Source organism: Alligator mississippiensis, chromosome 14 (assembly GCF_030867095.1).
Source record: "Alligator mississippiensis isolate rAllMis1 chromosome 14, rAllMis1, whole genome shotgun sequence".
NCBI classification, from domain to species: Eukaryota; Metazoa; Chordata; order Crocodylia; family Alligatoridae; genus Alligator; species Alligator mississippiensis.
The window spans coordinates 39,464,194-39,483,285 of NC_081837.1; the positions used below are offsets into that span (position 1 = coordinate 39,464,194).

The 19,092-nt window shown below is 53.0% G+C and overlaps 1 protein-coding gene across 3 annotated transcripts in view; it reads left to right on the plus strand.

Annotated features, from left to right (window-relative positions):
- The first annotated feature begins 18,178 nt into the window (after nt 1–18,178).
- ATP2B4 (ATPase plasma membrane Ca2+ transporting 4) overlaps nt 18,179–19,092 on the plus strand; it is a 93,603-nt gene continuing 92,689 nt past the window's right edge. The window contains exon 1 of one of the 3 annotated variants that reach the window (XM_006261227.4): nt 18,179–18,477. The gene's annotated coding sequence lies outside the window, so the exon portion shown is untranslated. The other 2 variants (XM_006261226.4, XM_019491498.2) reach the window with 2 other exon arrangements.

Here is a 19,092-nt window from a genome sequence, read left to right on the forward strand (position 1 = left end):
CGTAACACTCCTTGAATTGAGTGTAACATGGTGATTGTCTTCTATGGGTGGTAGCTTTAATTACAGTACTTCTTTGCACAGGACATTGGGTATCCTACCCAGCCTTTTAATTGCTCTCTGCCATTGTTTTGAATGGCAGTGCTTCTTGGCATGGGAAGTGGCCCACTGGACCATAACGTAATGCGGTCTCCATAGGAATCGGGGTTGGCTTGCCTTTGAAGACCTGAAGATGAGCATGGAATTCATGAATGAAAGAGGCTGAGGGGGTTAAAACCTTCTGGCATCTAAATCCAAGGCTGGCAATGTACATTTAATGGGAAAGCATTATGAGGCAGTGGAAGGACTGCTTCTAGCTGTCCTGGTTGCCTTGATGATATGGAAATCTGGGCAAGAAACCCCAAGTTACAATCCCACACACAACAGAAAGCCTTGCTCTTTTCTTATGGACATGTAGTGCTCATCACTAATACTGCAGGGGTCTCAGGCACCAAAGCATTTAGGTCAGCTTGGACTCACATGTCCTAAGGGTTCGTGACTACACCACGAGGTGGGGGAGAGGGTTGGGTACAGAGAAGATGAACAGAAAAGACCTTGTTTGGAGCAAAAATCAACATAGGGCGGCCCCTGCTCCACTTTGCTGGACTCCCCCCTCAAGCCTGTGTGGTTTTAGGGCTGGTATTGCCTGACAACAATGATCTATCTTTAAATTGTAGTGGGTAATAAAGCAGATGGTGGGGAGGGAAGCAAAGTGCTAATGAAGCTACAGCCCAAGGAGCCCGTGAATGGAGGAAGGTGTCTTTCTGAGCAAACAGAGCCATGCTGGCACCACCCCCAGCACAGGGCGGTCTCCAAGGGGCAGATGGAGGCAAAGGGACCATTGCTGTGCATGCTGCACGGAGAACAGGTGTGCAGTGCTGGGGCCATCCAGAGAGGCAGGACATTTCAAGGACTCTGCTCGCTTTCCTCGCCAGCTTCATTATCTCTGCCGTTCCCATAATTGCTTATTGTGGGATATTTAAGCTGGAGCCCGGGACCAATCTTTGCTGGAGAGCTGAAGTTTGCAGATGGAGTGTTATGGTTATCACCAATGGAGCCACCTCTGGTGTGGAGCCTGCAGATGGGGGCAGGCTGCCTGGTGGCACATAGTTAGCACGAGGCTCTCTGCACCCCCTCTCCCAGATGGTGGCTCTGGTGAACCCCTGGCTGTACTGAGCCACAGTGGGCACTGACTAAACACTGCATCCTCCCTCCTTCCCCCCTGCCTTCCCTGGCACAGGTGTACTGGATGCTTTAAGCCAGCACCTACTGGGGCAGAAGGGTTCAGTCCTGATTGTGGACCAAGAGATTTGGGCCAATGACCCATTTGAAGAGGAGCAGGAAGCTGGGGAGAATTCACAGACCAGCCCTTGGGGAGAGATTTCAATGGGGTCTGACCCAGGCCCTTTGAAAACACTGGCTGTAGCATAAAGCACATTTTTTTTGTAAAAATGTATGTCTTTATAAATCTATATAAAGGTTAGTTATACACACACACACACACACACACACACACACACACACACACACACACACACACACCCTTCTAATCACTGTTCATTACCTCCTTAACCACCCCCTTGGGTCAAGCCTAGACCGTGAAGTTGCACAGTGCACTCAGCAACTCTAATTAGTGAAAGAGCCTCTATCTATCCATCCAGATGGGGTGAGTGTCCAGAGGGCTGGAGCCTACCTTCTAGTACCTGCCTGCCAAACCGCTTGGTAGCATAAATCACTGCACCTTCTCTGCCCAGCACCCAGCAGGATTGCTTGGAAGGCCTCTCCCATGCTAGCTACAGACACGTCAGGTGTAAGTACAACCGTCCTCACCCGCTCGGGGCAGCTCTGAAAGGATGGAAGGCAGCTAATCTAAGGCAAGGGGATAGCCTGCGGGGGTGAAAGCACGCGAGGAGTTCTGTTCCTGCTTGCCTGTGTTTCGACAGCGCTGCTGTGTGTTTGTGCAGCACCCGCAGGGGTTAACAGCTGGCGTTTGCTCTGCTTGTTGGCTTTCCTGAGTTCTGTGTTGTGCAGCGTCAATGCCCACGCTGTGATCATCCCACAGTGACTGCTCTGGGATTTGAAAGGTGCCGCGTCTCCCTGATGGGGATTCCAGCTTTCTCCTACCAGCTGCTGGCCAAGGTGAACAAGGGACGGTTTGTCCTTTGCCATCAGCTCCTGCAAAAAGAGCGAGCTGGGTCTGGATGGAGATTGATTCTTTACTTATCCAGAGGGGAAATCGTTAGCAGCTTAGCAGGCAAACACCAAGTGCTCTGCAAACAGGACTCATGAAGCCATTCAGCAGCTCTCTCTGTGTAGGCAGGTGCTGCTAGGTAGATAGACTGGCAGGAAGTGGAGGGGCAGGAGGAGAAAGTGCCTGGAATGAAGCTGTAGAGATTGTCCATGACTGGAGTTCCCAGTGCTTACACTTTGCAGCCCCACAGCTGCAGAGGAGAGGAACAGGGTAGCCCAGAGAAGAGGGAACTGGCCTTAGTTCTAGCTGATATAGTCCTAGTCCTAGACCCACTGTGTGACTTCAGACAGCTGCTCCATGCCTCAGTTTCGCCATCTCTGCAATGGAGGCAAGAGTCCTGGCCTATCTGTGTCATGTGCCTTGCCATGGATGGTAACAGCAGACCATAAGGAGCCTGTTTTCCTTCTGCATGTTCTGGCTGTACCAAACCCATCATCATAATAGCAAAGCACACTCCCCTGAGGGGCAGGGCAAAGACAGCTCAGACCCTCCAGAAAGCTCGGGGCGGGGCTTTGGGGTTTATAGTCAGGCAGGGATTTCTGCAAAATGAGCCCGTTCTATCAGCTTTTAGCTGCACTGTCATAGCCTCCCTGGCTTTGCCATGGTTGGGAGTCCTCTGAAGCTCTGCTATAGGGATTGCAGACAGATCCAGTCAAAACCAGGAAGCTTTTGGGGAGGGAAGGGGCACACAATGCTGGTGTAGGGCAGGGGCTGTATCCCAACACCCCTCATAGAGTCCAATTAGTCTCATTCCTACATACGCACATATGTGTCATAGTAACCATCTCCTCTCCACTTCATTCCCACTAATTCCTAACAAAACAATATTAAAGTCCCTCACAATCATTGCACTTTGCACCCAGTGTTAAAGCACAGGACAGACAGAAGACTATACAGCCCCTTGCCCCATGGACACATGGCTGACTCCATAGTAGGAAAAGGGCAGACAGCTCAACACACAGCAGTAAGCCAAGGGAACAGTTTGGTCCAGGTACCACAGCAGATACCCTTGAGAAAGATGCCACAGGGTCATATCACCCCTGGAGTCCTGATTGTCAATGGGAAGTAGAGCGCCAGGTAGATGGGGCATCGTGAAGCAGCGTGCTGCAATGGTGAGAGCTGGGGAGCTGGAGGGCCAGCAGGCAAGGATGCGAGGATGCCAGTGCTCCACCCCTGCGTGGGGTCCAATGGGTTGGAGCAGCTGAGCCTGGGGGTCAGCACTCCTGGTTTCTAGATGTCATGGGAAGGCAGTGGGCAAAAGCCGTGGGGCAGGAGAGGCAGGGCTCCTGTGTGCTATACCAGCTCTGAGAGAGGCATGGGCTCCAGTGGGCCAGAGCAAGGAGAAGCATCCGGACGCCTGGCTTCTCGCCCCAGCTCTGCCACGTGCTTTATGTTGCCCTCCCCTCTTGGTATTTCTTACCTCCAATGCCGAGATGCAGCTAAAGGGCAGCTCTGTGGGATGCAGCAGGGAGAGCACGGGGCAGTTCCCTGCGCCTTCCCTCCCAGCGCTGCCCTGGGGCTGCCAAGGTGAGAAAGTTTAAGGTGGATAATCCTGTGTGGAGCAGACAGCCAGGCCTGACCGGAGGGCACATCTCCAGCTCTGCCTTCGGAGTTGTAGCGGTAAATATTTTCCCTCTGCATTTCCAGGCAAATCAAAATGGCAGGAAGAATGAGAACGTGTCAGGGAGGGACAGTTCTGCCTTGCTGGCCCAGTCTCTCACTTCCCACTAGCCCATGGACAAGGGTAACCTGGGGCTTGGGGAAACTTGTGTTTTTTGGCTCTTGACCTTATCCCAACCAAGGCCAGGCTTTCCAAGGGCACTGAGTCCCTGTTGCCCCCCATATTCAAAGGAAATACTATGGTCATGGTTTTGGGCCCAGGTGGTTTTGCTGACCTGGCAGGGGAGATCCCCTTCTTCTCAGTCTTCAATGACCTGGTGTAGTTGAGGGTGGAGTTCTCTCCATTGCACTGTGGGCAGGCGGCCCTGTGAGAGTCTACTATAGCCTCCCAGCGGGCTACACAATTTATGGTGATGGGGGATTGCTCTTAGGCTCTCTCTCTCCAGCTTTCTTCTTCAGCCTTTTGGCTAGGGGCAAGTGAGACGATGGGGCATCTGAGCTCCAAGGCCTCTGGGCTTGCACATAGGATGACTGCCATGGATTTAGGCTGCCAAGACTTCTGGGCTTGCACATAGGATGCCTGCCATGGATTTAGGAGTACCTGAAGCCTCAGGCTGAAGAGTCTGGCAGGTAGGTCATTGGCTGGTGGTAGCACCACACAGACCTGAATGATTGAACTCTACTGTCAATAGTATTCAGAACTGATTTGGCTGATTTGGCCCTAGACATTAAATTAAAAAAAAAAGCAAAAAAAAAGCCGCAAATGCAGTTCTGGGTGTTGAGCTGATGCACAGAGCAGGCCCCAGTATCTCAGACTGGTCAGTCTGCAACTGCTTGTTGGCTGTTGGCCCCTGGCTGCACCTCTGGGACCGACTGCGCCTGTGGTGGAGCTCCAGGGATGCTTTCTCCACAGGAACCTGCTCAGCCTGTCTGGCATCTCTTGGCCTTAAAGCAGGGAGAACACGCCTACGAGGGGCCCAGGGAGGCCTCCAGAGCCACTGCATTCCCAAAGTCGAGCCATGCACGGGTCACCGCTGCCACAACCCATCACACCTGCTTGGGAGCTGCTCCGTGGCTACCCACTCCCTGCTGTTTTCCCGTATAACCTCTGAACCTGCAAGTCCAGCTGGTCAGGAATTTTCCAACAGAACAGGTTTTTGCTCTGAAAAAAATGCAGCCTTGGCAGGAACACGGCGTTCTGGGGAAACGCAGCATATCTGACCAAATCCTGATGACACACAGGCTGGCTTATGGCTGTTGGCTGCGGGCCAGTGGGGCACTGGGGCCATATAGGACTCTACAGACTGATGCTGGAGGCAGGTCTATAGACTCTGGGAGTGCTAAGACCGCTCACTCGAGGTGGGCCTTTCCATCCTTCCAGGCTGCCTGCTACAATGCAGGAGCCTGAAAGCCCCGGCTCCTAAACCCTGAGGCTCCCAGCTCAGCTCCTGGCCTGCTCAGGTTCTTATAGGCTGAAGGGGGATTTGGTAGCAGTTTTCCCCTACATGCCAGGTTGTTATATAGAGGATCATTTTCTCTGCTCACTGTGAGCAGGACAAGAGTGGCTGGTCTTCAATTGGAGGTTTTTCAGTGGCTAAGCACTGCACTAGGACTGCAGATAAACACTTGGATGAGACCATTTAGACAGGGCTGATCCTGCCCTGAGCGGGGTTTGGACTAGAAGAGACCTCCTGAGGTGGGCCTAGCCTGGGTTTTTGGTGGATCTCTGACGGAGATCCTTCAGAGCCTGTGAGCATAGGCTCCAAGGCTGTATCTCCTTTTGAAATGCTCGAAATAACCAAGGTTGATTCTTTCTAATCACATGGTGCGACTGCAATTAGACCTGTCGTTCTGAAATGGCCCCGCTCCGCCCTGCTCCCAAAACGCCGGTCTTCTCCTGGCCATGGGAATGCCACCGGCAGGTGAGCAAAGCTTAGCCTGGCCACCAGGGCTGGCAGCCTTCTGTGCTACCTGCTCTGCAGAGGCCTGGGTGAGAGGGGAAGTGCCAGAGCAAGTCAGACCACAGCTGTCAGGGAGGCAGCATCCTGTTCCTGCCAGCAACCAGGGCCGGTGGCTGCAGGGGAAGCCTGCAGCTAGGAGATACATTCGGAGAGAGAGATTTACATTGCTCATTTTTTCTAGTACTTGGACACCATGCCTGTCATGCCTGGCTCTGGATAGACCTAGGGAAATAGAAAGCAATTGCAATCTAACAGGCCAGCACCAGAGGTCAGTGGGGAAGACTGGTTGAGGTATCTCACAGTGGAAGTTCAAGCCTTGCTTGGGGCTTGTGGCAAAGGTTGACTGTGTTCAACTGAGCTGTGGATGGGTTATATTAGGGCCAGGAAGTCAAAAGCAGCCAGAAGTACTTACTGCATCACCCCCAGTGTGCTGCTGACTGTAGAAACCAGTGTGCCTTCACCTTCTGAAGGAAAACAGGCCTGAAGGATGAATGGGGCTTCCCCAAGGCCACCCAGCAGTGGAAGAGCTGTGAATGCAACCCAGGCTCCTGACTCCCAAAGCGTGCTTTAACCAGTGGACATCCTTGCTTTTTTGCCCTGAGAAAGGAATATGTACCCTGACTCTTCCAGCACCTGCTGGGAAGCCCCTGCCCTTTGGGAGCTCACTTTGAACAGGATGGATGATAGACTAAGAACTGTTTTGACCTTCTCTGCCAGGTCCATAGATGTTTATCAAGAAACATGAGTCCAGCATTTGCAAAATGACATTCCCCACCTCTGCCTAACCCCGCTACAATTGCACTCAAGTCTCCCCCTCTCTTGTCAGAGATAAAACATTCATGATTCCCACAATTCTCTCCTCTTCTCCTTCTTTTCCCCTTCATGTCTTCCATGTTGGCTCCCTTAGCTCTGAAGGCGCTCTGTGCTAGGAACTGTTTCATTTTAATATAACCCAGTGAGCAGAGAGGCTGTGAGGAATAATTTAGATTTTGCTCGGGGAATGTAATGCTTTTTTAATTGCAGTCAACTGCAGCTTCTTAGCAATGTATTATTGATAGTTATTATTCAAATAAAACAGTCGCTTTCTTTTTTTCTCCTTGTGTACATGGCATGTGGCATTTATGTCTTGCGTTTCTCACCCTCTGTATTTCTCTCTTATCTTCCCGCTCTCTTTTGGAGGGTTCTTTAATTCCTCCTTTTGTTTCAGGCATTCTCATCTTGTCTTCCCCATCTCTCCCTCTCATTCTCTCTTTCCTATTCTCACCTTGCTTTGTAGTTTGGTTTTCTCCTGATCTCTCCAACTACAGTAGCTTTATTCCTTCCTTCCTCATACCATTTCAACCTCTTGCTTTCAGCTATCCTTCCTTCTTATTTTTCCCCTTCTCCCTTCTTTTCTCTCTCTACATGTGTTTCTAACTAGACCTGACACTCAATATAATATAATATAATATAATATAATATAATATAATATAATATAAAACAACAACGTTTAACTACTTGTATTACTGTAGGGCCTAGGTGATCTCGTCTTGGACCAAAACCCCACCAGCAACCTTCTGCATAGCTATCGGGAATCTTGCCCGCTGGCTGCCACATAGAAACAGGCCAAGAAGTGTGCTCTGTTCAGGCTGCTGAATAAGTTTTGGACACTGTGGGTCATGGACAAGGCTCAAGTTCATTCATATCTCTTCCTGCTGGCCAGTGACTGACCACCACAGAGGCGTTGCCCCATACCAGATACTCAGCAGGTGCAAACCAGCGTATTCTGCCAGCTGAGTCTCTGGTCTCAAGTCTCGCAGAGAAAAATTGGGCTCTTGGGAATGCCAGTGGCTCCCCTTCTGTGTAAGGAGCAGAGAAGTGCATGCCATGACCTGGCAGCCAGGCTCATAAATTACATGTGTGCTGAGGACAGGGAACATAACATCGTGTACAAGCGCCCATAGTTGTACAGGCAAGCAGGCCAGGAAGTGAGTGCTCCCCCAGCCTCCTCCGGCTCTGCTCCTCTCTTCCCCTCATGTTTCCTCTCTCTCCCTTTGTCCCTGACACACCCTGGCCTCTGGCAGGAGCTGCATCTGATCCATCTTCATCTAGAATCAATGGTGTGAGTCACACCAGGGATGATGTTGGTCCATTATGCTTGGTGTTTCCTCACTGGCCACGTGGCTGATCCCGCCACCCACGCTGAGATATTCTTAGGCTGGAAATCCTTATCTTACAGTTTCCATCAGCTGGAAACAGTGGTGCCAGTGGCGTTCCAGGGGCGCTGGTTAATTATACTGCCTGGTGGCCTAACAATAGCCTGGGAGCCTTAATAGAGGGTTAGGGTGGGCCTAGCATGTGGGTTAATAGTCACATCCCAGTGTCTGACTTCATGTGAAGAGATATCCAGGAGGCAGAAGAGATGAGCATCTGTTCTTAGTAATGATGCCTTTGCGGGGCATAATGCTAGCCCTGAGAGGTATAATGAGGGCTCCTGCCTGTGCAGTGGCTCCACTGCTCCACCTTTCTCTGCAGAGGCAAGGGGAGACAAGGTGGGGAGGTAATCTGCTGCTGTTGTTCCTGAGCTTTGATCACCACTTAGGGTTTCCAGCCAGGCCAGGTTTTCCACGGTTGAGCCGATGGATGCAGGGTACCTTGAGGGATCCAGCTCAGAGGCGACTGTCTGCCTCTCCTCCGGGCAGCGTTACTATTGTGCCAGAAGACAACTTGTCTCCTTCCTTTGCCTCCTGACCATCTCTGATGCCCGTGGGCACAGATATGGACCTGAGGTAGCTGAGCTTGGTTGCACCTTTGTCACCCTTACACTTTGTGAGGAGCCTGTGGTTGCACGTTCTGGGCTTATTCTCATAGGGTGCTTTGAGGCTGTGCTGTGTGTGAGGGGCTAGAGGAGACCCTTTGGATAAATGGTTGCTTCTGGGGGCCCTGCCAGTCCAAGGCACCTATGGAACAAGACCATTTGAACAGTGGGAACTGCCTGCCGTGGATTCAATCCTGCTTCTGACCTCAGGACCAATCTCTGCAGCTGCTGTTCTAGCTTTAGCTCCTGGAGGATTCAACTCTTTTCTCTTCTCTCTGGCTGACCTAAGGAACAGCAGCAGCAGCAGGAAGAGGAGGAGAGAAAGGATAATGCAGTGGTTAATCGTCCTTGAAGGACGTGGGATTAATCGCACCAGATGGGGCCAATGGCCCATCAAGTCACCTGTGCTGATGGGCTTTGGCCTGGATGCTTGGCTACATACCGAAGCTGCAAGCCTGCAGTCCTCTTTAGGATATGGCATCGTGGGGGCTCTCTGACTCCTTGGGTTAAGGCTTCTGGCTCTAGAGGATGGGCTCAGACACTGACTTCCTTGTCTCTGCCCCATGTAAAGGTAACTCTTTTCCCAGAACTAAAGCTAACTCGAGGGCCCAGAAGACCTGGACCTATTCCCAGCTAGGAACAAGTAACTTCCTTTCTCTGCATTGCCTGTTAGACCATAACTTCTTCAGGGCTGTCTGTGATATATGCCTGGGCCCTAGGTCTCTCTGGAGACCTGAAGGTGTTACCATGCTACAAATAATTCACAATAATAACAAGCTTCTCCATTCTCCACCCCTTGGCTGGAAGGCAACCTAGAGTTAAGGCAGACTAGGAGCTGAAGAGACAATATTTGTTTTGAGGTACAATTAGGTCCACTCAATTCCCAGAGGAAGCCTGCCTTCCAATTTCTGACATTCACGTGTCCCATCAGAGCTCTGGCTGTGTCCAGCAAGATGGACTTGGATGGACTAGCATGGGCTAGGCATCCAGTTTGGGCTAGATGGCCCATGGAGCTACCATTGTTAAGGGACACCAGCTTCTGAAGCCAACAGCAAACAGGGAGATGGCATGGCATCACGTCCAGCTACCTTGGACTCCCCAGTTGAAATGACCCGGTACCATTTACAACTAGAGGCCACCTTTGGGAGGTGGCAGCCATTAAAAAGGCTTTGTTTAACCTACATCACCAGCATGTGAAACAAGAAATGCCAGAGCATCTTCCCCATGCTTGGCCCCAGGGACACATGAGGAAGCTTCTCAGAGGTTCTTCTTCAACTACTGATGGAAAATGCTGACTTTTTAATGGAAACCCCTAATAAATTTAGGGTTAAGCCTGTTTTGGTTAAAACCAATGGGAAAATTTGGGGGGATTCAGATCCATTTTCAACTGCATGACTCCATCTGGGGAGGGGTGAGAAGGGGGTGAGGGGAGGGGTGAAAAACTGCAAGAGTTAAAAAAAAGAATTTAAGGGATTACTCAGTTAAGTGAATCATTTTGTCTCATAATTGCTTCATAAAGCAAAAATTTGCCCAAATCCCTCCTGTCTTCTCTTCTTCTTTAATTTCCAGTCTCCCCATAATAAAGTAATGGCGTAATTAGAAATTAACAGGGCTGTTAAAGTAATTGATTGCACCGACATTGTAGCAGATTGTTGCTTAACAATGCAACAGCGGGATGTTCTGCACTTTTCACAGAATCATAGAAAATTAGGGTTGGAAGAGACCTGAGGAGGTCGTCTAGTCCAACCCGCTTCCTTTTTTGGGAGGGAGGAGCGATGACGTTGAGCCAACACCAGTCACTTTTCTTGGGAGTCCTGCCTTTCTTTGCTGGGCTGAGCCAGAGGGCTCAGAGATCATGGGAGGAAAATTACTCCATCCGTCTAGGGGGACCAGAACCTGGGAAGGGGGAAATGGAAACACTGGGGAGGGAAATTACTTGCTCAGGGGGTGATGCAGAAAAGCCTTGTTCCACTGGCCTCATCACTCCCTGGGACCTGGCAGCTGCAAAGCAGAAGCACGGGCCACTTTCCTTCAGCCTTTGTTTAAGCTTATTGGGGAAGGGGCTATGTCCACAACAGCGATGTTGCTCTCACTGGGCCGCTGGGGGATACAGTGGTGCGTGGGATGTCCTGAGTGGGGGAAAAGGGGACAAGGGAGAGGTGTACAAAGCCCTGCGCCTGCTCAGGTTCATCGCCCCTCCCTGCCCCGCACCGCCTGCCAGCATCCTCTCGGAGCTGACCTGCTTTCCGAGGCCTGCGTGGGCGTTGCGATCTCAGGTGCTCCTTGCTCTGGTCCCCTGTGGAAAGGGCTTCTGGAGGCCGCCAGACTCTTCCATAAGCCCTCAGCATTTTAAACACTGCAGCTCACCGCAGCGCTGTGCTCCGAGGTTTTGTATATTTGAGCGCACATAAAGTTGAATTGCTTTCTCTCTCCCTCTCCCTGTATTTAGCCCTGAATGGAGAGAGGTTTTACAGACACCCGGCTCTGCCTTGTACTTAAGAGTCAGTCACTGTTTCCATTAGGAGCCCCAGGGGCACTGTGCTGCTCTCTGCTGCCCTGTTGTCATTGCCTCCAGTGCGACGGCACATGGGTTATGCCCGCACAGATGAGACCCAGATCTGGCCCTGGCCTTGGATGGATTTATAACTTGGCTGATTAAATTCACTTTGTGTTAAAACTTCATCTCTTGCTTCCCAGACTGGGAGATGTTAAGAATCATTGGCAAAGCCTGGGGTTTTACAGAGGAACCTGGGGATCACAGTGGACAGTAAGCTGGATATAAGCCAACAGCGTGCCTTTGTTGCCAAGAAGACTAACGGCATCCTGGACTGCAGTAGTAGGAGCATTGCCAGCAGACTGAGGGCAGGATCCTTCCCCTCTATTCTGCACTGGTGAGGCCACATCTGTGTCCAGTTCTGGGCTCCCAACTACAGAAAGGATGTGGATAAATTGGAGAAAGTCCAACAGAGGGCAACAAAAATGTTTTGGGAGCTGATAGACATGACTTCTGAGGGAACTGGGCGTATTTAGTCTGGAGAAAACTGAGCGGGGATTGAATAGCAGCCGTCAACTCCCTGCAGGGTGGATCCAAAGACAATGGAGCTGGACTGTTCTCAGTGGCGGCAGACAACAGAACAAGGAGCAGCGGGCACAAGTTGCAGCAAGGGAAGTTTAGGTTGGATATTAGGAAGAACTTTTTCACAAGGAAGGTAGTAAAACACTGGAAATAAAGCACTGGAAAACTCCTTGGCGGTTTTTAGGACCAGGCTAGACAAAGCCTTGGCTGGGATGATGCAGTTGGTGCTGGTCCTGCTTTGAGCAGGGGGTTGGACTAGATGTGACCTCCTGAGGTCCCTCCCACCCTCATTGTCTATGATTCTATGAACCCAGTGGACCCAAGACTCTTCTGTTTTAAGCAAGTTGCTTTTTCTCTTGTCTCTGTATTTTTCTTTTAGACTAGAGACTGCTCAGGGCAGGGCTGGTTTGCCATTCTGCCTGGAAGCCACCTGCCATAGAGGGGCTCTGACCTTGGGCACAGCCTTTGGGCTGATTAGAATATCATCATTATTGTTATTATTCCTAATGATAATGATCATAGCAATAATATGGTGATGGTGATGATTCCCCTGATGTGTTGAGGCTCCGAGGTGAAAACCAACCACATGCTCACTAACAGACCTAAGTAACTTTGTTCCTACTGGGCATTTTTCTATTCACTGCCTTCTCTCTGGATCTGAATGGACTGATGCTGGTTGCTGTTGAAGATGGGATGCCAGCTCAGACAGGCCCCTGATCCGATCCAATCTGGCAATTCCTGGGCTCCTTTCAAGCTTGCTGGAAGTTTTCAAAGCTGGTGAATCCAGTGTTGGACTGTCTCTTTAGATGAAGGTTTCAGGTGTATCCTTCCCTGATATGATCAGACCAGTTGGCAGATCACTGCATGCAAAGTGTCTGCAGCAGCCTGGCACACAGGGCATCCCAAAAGGCATGGCATCTGCAGTGGCAAGGCAGACCACTGCTATGCCCTTGACACGCTGTTCTCCTGGGCTCCAGCAGGACCTGCTTTTCCACTGCCCCGCCCCTCTGAGCAGTGCAAAATGCTGACGGGTCTACATAAGAGCATCTGCACTGCCTGTTCTGTGGTTGACTGCACGCAACACGATGCCAGGCAGGATCAGGCCCCTTGAGTGTCCTTCCAGAGGCAGCTCCCCAAGGGTGACCTCTCCCAGCAGCGTCCTGGGCTGAACCTGCTGCCCCTGCTGGAGCCACAGGCCTGGGCTGCACGCTTGGCCCATGTGCCTAGACCCACTGCTCATTCTCAGCCGGACAAAAGGGAATGCACAAATCTCCCACTGTCGTCCAACACTAATGAAGCAGCCACAGAGTGCAGGAGTAGCCTGTTGGGGCCTGCCAGCAGCATCCCAGCCACCCCCCTTGGAGCTGGCCTCTGTGCGCTTGCCAAGATCCCAATTAGAAGCAGCCTGAAGCCCCTGCCAGCAGCGCTGCTTGGAGGCCAGAGCCTGGATTGATTTTGGGAGGTCCCTGGCTCCAGCACAGGACTGGCCTCAAGGGAGACAAGGGTACCCCCTGGCTAACCCAAGGCCCGGCCCCATCCCACTCCCACCTTTTACCAGGCTTCCCCTCACCCTGCCAGCAGCACATTAGGGTCCAGTTCCTACCAGCTAAACTCAGGGGGACCTGTGGGGCCTTAGCCCACGTTCTGGCCCAGCCTGTGTGTCTAGTGACTCTCCTCCCCTCCCTGTACCTGTGGGATGGAGAGGGAAGCTCACAGGGGACAGAGCCACAATGCTAAGAAGCATCTCTTCAAGGACCTGCTGCCTTCAGCTACTCCCAAAGCCCCCTCCTTCCCCCTGCACCCATTTCCAGCAGCTCCCCGCTCCATCCCCCCCACCCCGAGGCAGGACAGGGGGCTGGCTCTGGTGCCCTGCCTGCTGCCAGCTGCTTGTATTCACAGGGCAGGGATGGCTCTTTGCAGGAGGGCACCTGGAAAGCATCAAGCTGGTGCCGCACCCCATGTGGGGGCAGCTGGGCTGGGGGATTGCAGTACATGTGGCAAGAGCTGTGTGAACCTCCCACATGGAGAAGGCTGGACCCCACCGAGGCAGGCAGGGGCAACGGAACAGAAATGATTCCACGAGCTTCACGACACGAGCCCTCGGCCACCCATGGAAGGGAAGCACTCTCCTTAGGATGGGGAAACTGAGGCACAGACCTGAAGTGACTCAGGATAATAAATTGGGGCGGGGAGGGGTCCTCCTGTGCTCAGAGGACAGGGGGTTTGGTTCCTGAGGAGGGAGGGTGACCCACAGGATTGGTGCTTTCCATGTCTCCTACATGCAGTGCTCCACATGCAATGAGGGTGGATGGGGACTGCCAAGCTTCCTGCCAGGATCTGGAGAGTGGGAGACTGAGCTGCTCCTTGACCAGGCCCAGGAAAGCCCCTGCCTTGCTCCTCCCCAGCGCTGGCTGAGCAGGGGTGGGAACCTAGGGACCTTAAGCTGCTTGACTGGCATCTTGATTGAATATTTTCAACTCACCCCATGTGGCCAAAGATGCTCCACACTAGGTCACAAGTCACTTGACCCAAGACCGGTGTTCATGGCTTGGCTGGGATGTTGCGTGTTGGGTTGGGGAGGCAGCCAACTACTGCGCCTGATCTCTCAGCCATGACAGAGCATGGCACCCTCCAGCCCAGGGGTTTGGCTGGCCAGAGGTCGCTGCAGGATCAGGGCTGCCCAGTTCCAAAGAGCGATGCTGCCATAGAGAAAAAACCACACTTCACCAGGCTCGGGGAGAAGAGCCCTGCCAGGCATTTCTGCCTCCTCTGGCTTCCCCTTTGATCCAAGCTCCCGGAGCAGAACGGAGAGCTCCATGCCTGTCCCCTGCTATGGCATTGGAAGGCAGCTGGGCATGTACCCTCCTTCCCCACCCTGAGTGTATGATGAATCTCTGCCCCCATTGAACAAATGGGACTCAGGGCCTCTGCAGCCCCCCCAGTCCCATGACACTGGAGCGGCATCACATGCAGTGCCCCTTGCACTGTGCTCCTCTGTGCAGCATTTATTCTGCAGGGTCACAAGACCATGCGAGTGGGTGGCCTTGTGACCCACAACGTGCAGCTGGCCGGGCAGCATGGGGGCTCAGACTGGCATTGCCTTCCTGACCCAGAGCCCAGGGGTTCCTGCTGCCACACCTGCCGCAGGATTCAGCTTGTCTTTCCCTCCACTGCCAGCTGGCTCCCACAGTGGGAAGGGGGCAAAGCCGTTGTGCCAGTTCACTGAAGATGCCCTGTGGTGGAAGGGAGTCGGGTTGGATCAGAGGCCTATCCAGTGTGTCCTGCACTATTTGCCCTATTTCCAAGCCTCAGAGAAAGCAGAGCTCATGTCAGAGCAGCTTCAGGGTATAGGGCACCAAAGGAAGGCAAGGGACTATATGGTATCTTTTTCCCTGCTTTGCCTTTGTCCCGGGTGTCACAGCGGAGGAGTTCATAATCAGGCCCCATGCTACTGCTGTCTGGTCTATTTAACTCTAGAAGGACTCAACAGCAAGGAGCATCCTACTCTGAGGGTGCACATGTACTGCTCACTCTTGTGCTAGGGGAGATTCTGGGTCTTCCCAGGCCCTGTTCTTTTGCCCTGAGAAACAGAGGCAGCTTCTGAATGTTGATGGTGTGTCCTGGTGCAATGGAAACCCAACTGCCAGGAGGTACCTGGTCAGCTGGGATGAGAGGTGCATTTCTAAGCAGATTTGGATTCCTTCAGACTGATCTGGCTTTTCCCAATGACAGCTCATGGCAAAGGGGGCTACAGCTGCTCAGCGCGTCTGAAAACCTCTGGATTCACTTTAGCTCCGCTATAGGCCCAGAGGGTGAGACTCTCCAAATTCAGAAAATCTTTCTAGAAAAGCTGCTGCATTTGGGCAGTGCCCAACATCCCAAACAATCCTGATTACAAATATCTTCTGCCTCCCAGGCCACCACGTGTGGGTTTTGGGGTTTTTTTGTTTGTTTTTTTGAAGTCACAGCTCAACCACCCAGGAAATTGCTGAAAAAGTCACTGTTTTTCCTGTGGGACCTCTGGGTGGGTGAGACTAGATTCTGTTCCCGGAGGCCTCACAAGGAAGATCCAGTCCTGAGGTAAGATCTCTGGGGCTTGTCTGTACCACATCCCTATGGTGCCTAGGGAAGTGTGATCCACAGCAGGCTCTGTGGGCACCTTTACTACTGGGTTTCTGGGTCTGGGGTGTGCCAGCAGGGGTAGGATGGCAGGCTGTTCCCGGGAGCATCCTCTGCCATGCTGGGGTGGTGGTATAGATGCATCCTCAAGCTCAGCGTGCTTCAGTCAATAATAGCATTTCCCTACGGCGCGGAGATGCTGTGAAGATAAATACGCTGAAGACTGAGAGTGCTGAGACACTATATGGTAATAAAAAAAAATAGAGGGAGAGTGCCAGTGGCAGCTTTGACTGGGAAGTCACTGTCTGTTCAGAGCTAGGAAACAAGTAGCTCCTGATTTGGCACTTGACTTGGAGGTAATCCATCCTTAGAGAATCAGCAGGGAAGAAGGACTTTGCCCCTGAAAAAGGAGATCCACCTTTCAAAATACTCAGTTCAAGCATGAAAACAATGCACCTTTAAACCAGACGTGCCAGGGGCACGGGGAGCATTTCCCTTGTTAAAGAAACTGCAACTGGGTGGATTGAAACCGTCATATTAAGACTTTGACTTTGTAAAGGGCTTGTGCTTAGGAACAACCTTATTTGTACACTGCAATAACAAATCCCTGCACCTTTTGGTGTGTGTAAAGTTGCTGGTGGAGAAGTGTTCACAGGATCCGGCCTTGGGTTTTGAAAAACAAATGCTACCCAAACGAGTTGGGGCTTGTCTACACACAGTTTAAATCAGAAATTGCTGAACCCAACAGCAACCAGGTTGGTGGCAGGGGGAGGGTGAGGGGGGTGGTGAGCACTGGAAGGCATTACCTAGAGAAGCTGTTGTGGGATCTCTGTCGCTGGAAGCATTTAAGAGCAGGTTCGACAAACATTTGTGTGGGGGGTGTAGAGAGGGCTGATCCCGTCTGGAGCAAGGGTCAGAGTACAGGTGACTTCCTGAAAGCCCTTCCAGCCCCGTGTCTGTATGAGCCTGTGCAACTTGCACCAGTGTAACTGAACCGATGTGTTCCCCCCACCTCCCTTTAGTCATCTCCATGCAACATGATGTATAGATCCAGGCCTAAGCTTGATAGAAACGTTTCCTTGATCGCTTGTTTGTTTGCTAGGAAGCAGGCCCTCCCCCCACTTTTTTTTTTTCAGTTGCCTTTCTGGGTTTCTTCATGCAAGTAGCTGCTGGCGGTGCAAATTTTCCAAGGCTGGCAGCTTTTCTCAACCCACAGGTTGCGACCCAAAAGTGGGTCACAAGAATATATGAAAGGGTCACAAACAAACTTTTAAAATGGATTCTCCTTTAAATGAGAAAAATGTGAGAAGTTGGGTTTTCACAAGGCACAGTTCCAGCCTACAAGAGGCTGCTTGCAGCCCCCCTTGCCCCACACACTGGGGGGCTGAGGGTTGGGGCCAGGGGTGGGAAGCAGCAGATTGGGAACGAGGGGCACCGGCAGGGTTAGGGAACTGTTTTCTACTTAAACTACGTACTGGGTCGGGACTAACCATCAGTGTTTACAAATGGGTCCTGGTGCAAAAAAGGTTGAGGACCACTGCTGTAGGGCATCCTCAAAGGAAACCAAGGTGAAGCAGGTCAGCCTCCTATCAGTTGCCTGTGCAAAACAATGGGAAAACGTGCCCTTTCAATGTCCTGTGCCCTCACAAGGGCTCCTAAACCCCACACGGGCCCCACCACCACAGCAGGACGGGGGTTCAAACCCTTCCGTGTCTTCTCCCTTGACTCAAACAGACCCTGCTTTGCAGGTCCATGGGGATCTGCTGGGAAAAGCAGGTTTGCACTAGGAGATTGCAAACCCTGGGCAGGAAATGCTGGGGTGGGTTTCTGCCTCAACCTCTCTCTTGAAACACCATTCTCAGAGACAGGGGTGTAGGTTGTGGCCGCCTTGGTCCAAGGACACAGGCAAAGACAAGGTTGTTTGGGTAAATCGGGTCTCTTTTACTGGAGATCAGACTGACTTTTTATTCGACCGACTGAGGGAAAAAAGAGATCAGGTTTACCCGAGGAACCTTGTCTGCCTTCTCTGACACTGGTTTCTTTTCTGCTTGGGTTTGCAAAGGCAGGCATGGAGCAGAAAGCAAGCGGCAGGGGGATTACTGCTGTCTCCCCCTCTCCTCCCGCCCGGGCTCTGCCCCGCGAAGTGCCCGGGAGCTCCCACTCTCCTGCGGCAGAGGCAGCGCGGGCACTTCTGCCTTCCCTTTCTCCCCCTTAAATGCAGCCGCAGCAACAGGGCGAGCGCGAATCCACCTTAAGAGAGCGCCTCCTCCTCCTCCTCCTCCTCCCCGGGATGGGGTGAGCCCAGCCGGGCTAGGAGCGGGGTTGCCATGACAAGCATTTTCTGAGCTCGCCCCGCCACTGCAGCGCTCGCGCGGGCGGAGCAGCCCGGCTCCCTGCGGCCGCGCCCGGCGGGGGACGGGGCGACGACCCGGGGCGGCTCCGCAGCCTCCTGCCCCTGCGCGCCCGGGACCAGCCGGGTCTTGCGCCCTCCTCCCGGCCGCGGCCATGCGGGGCGGGCCGGGCTGCGGGCGGCCGGGCAGGACCAGCTGCAGCCCATGAATTAAGTGCGGGAGCGGCTCCGCCTCTCGGTGTCCCGAGGAAGCCGGCAGTCCAGGACGTGAGTTTTTCCCTGCTGCCCCCTCCTCTGCCCGGGAGCTCCCGCCAGCCCGGCCGGGGCTTCGCGATCGCTTCCCCGGCTATAGTTAGCAGCTGCCTCCGGCTCGGCGCTTGGGACCTGCAGAAACTTCGGCGCCGGGTTTCCCTGGGCTTTGCGGGGGCGTGAGTGCCCCAGCCCCTCCAGCCAAGGGAAACTTTGCCTCCGCTCCCTGCAGCACAGAGGTGGGGGCTTCTCCTTCTCCTCCTTGCCCTTCTTCTTCTCCTTCTCCTCCTTGCCCTTCTTCTTCTCCTTCCCCGCCTTGCCCTTCTTCTTCTTCCTCTCCTTGCTTCCCAGGCTGGGGCCATGGTGGGATCTTCCCCTCGCCAATAACCCCCAGGAACCAGAGCAGCCTGCCTAGGGGTTGTCGGGGTGCTGGGGCTGCGCGGCTGCTAACACAGGGACCTGGTTATGTCGTGGTGGGTGCACAAAGCCGGCTCTGTGTCCCCACCGCTGCCCACCAGCCTGGCTTCCTTTTGGGGGGTGGGATTTTGCTGCCCCAGCAGGGTCTGAGCAGTGCCGGTGTATGAGGAGGGCTGGCCGTCTGTGGGTGGGGGCAGGACGCCTGGCAGGGATGCG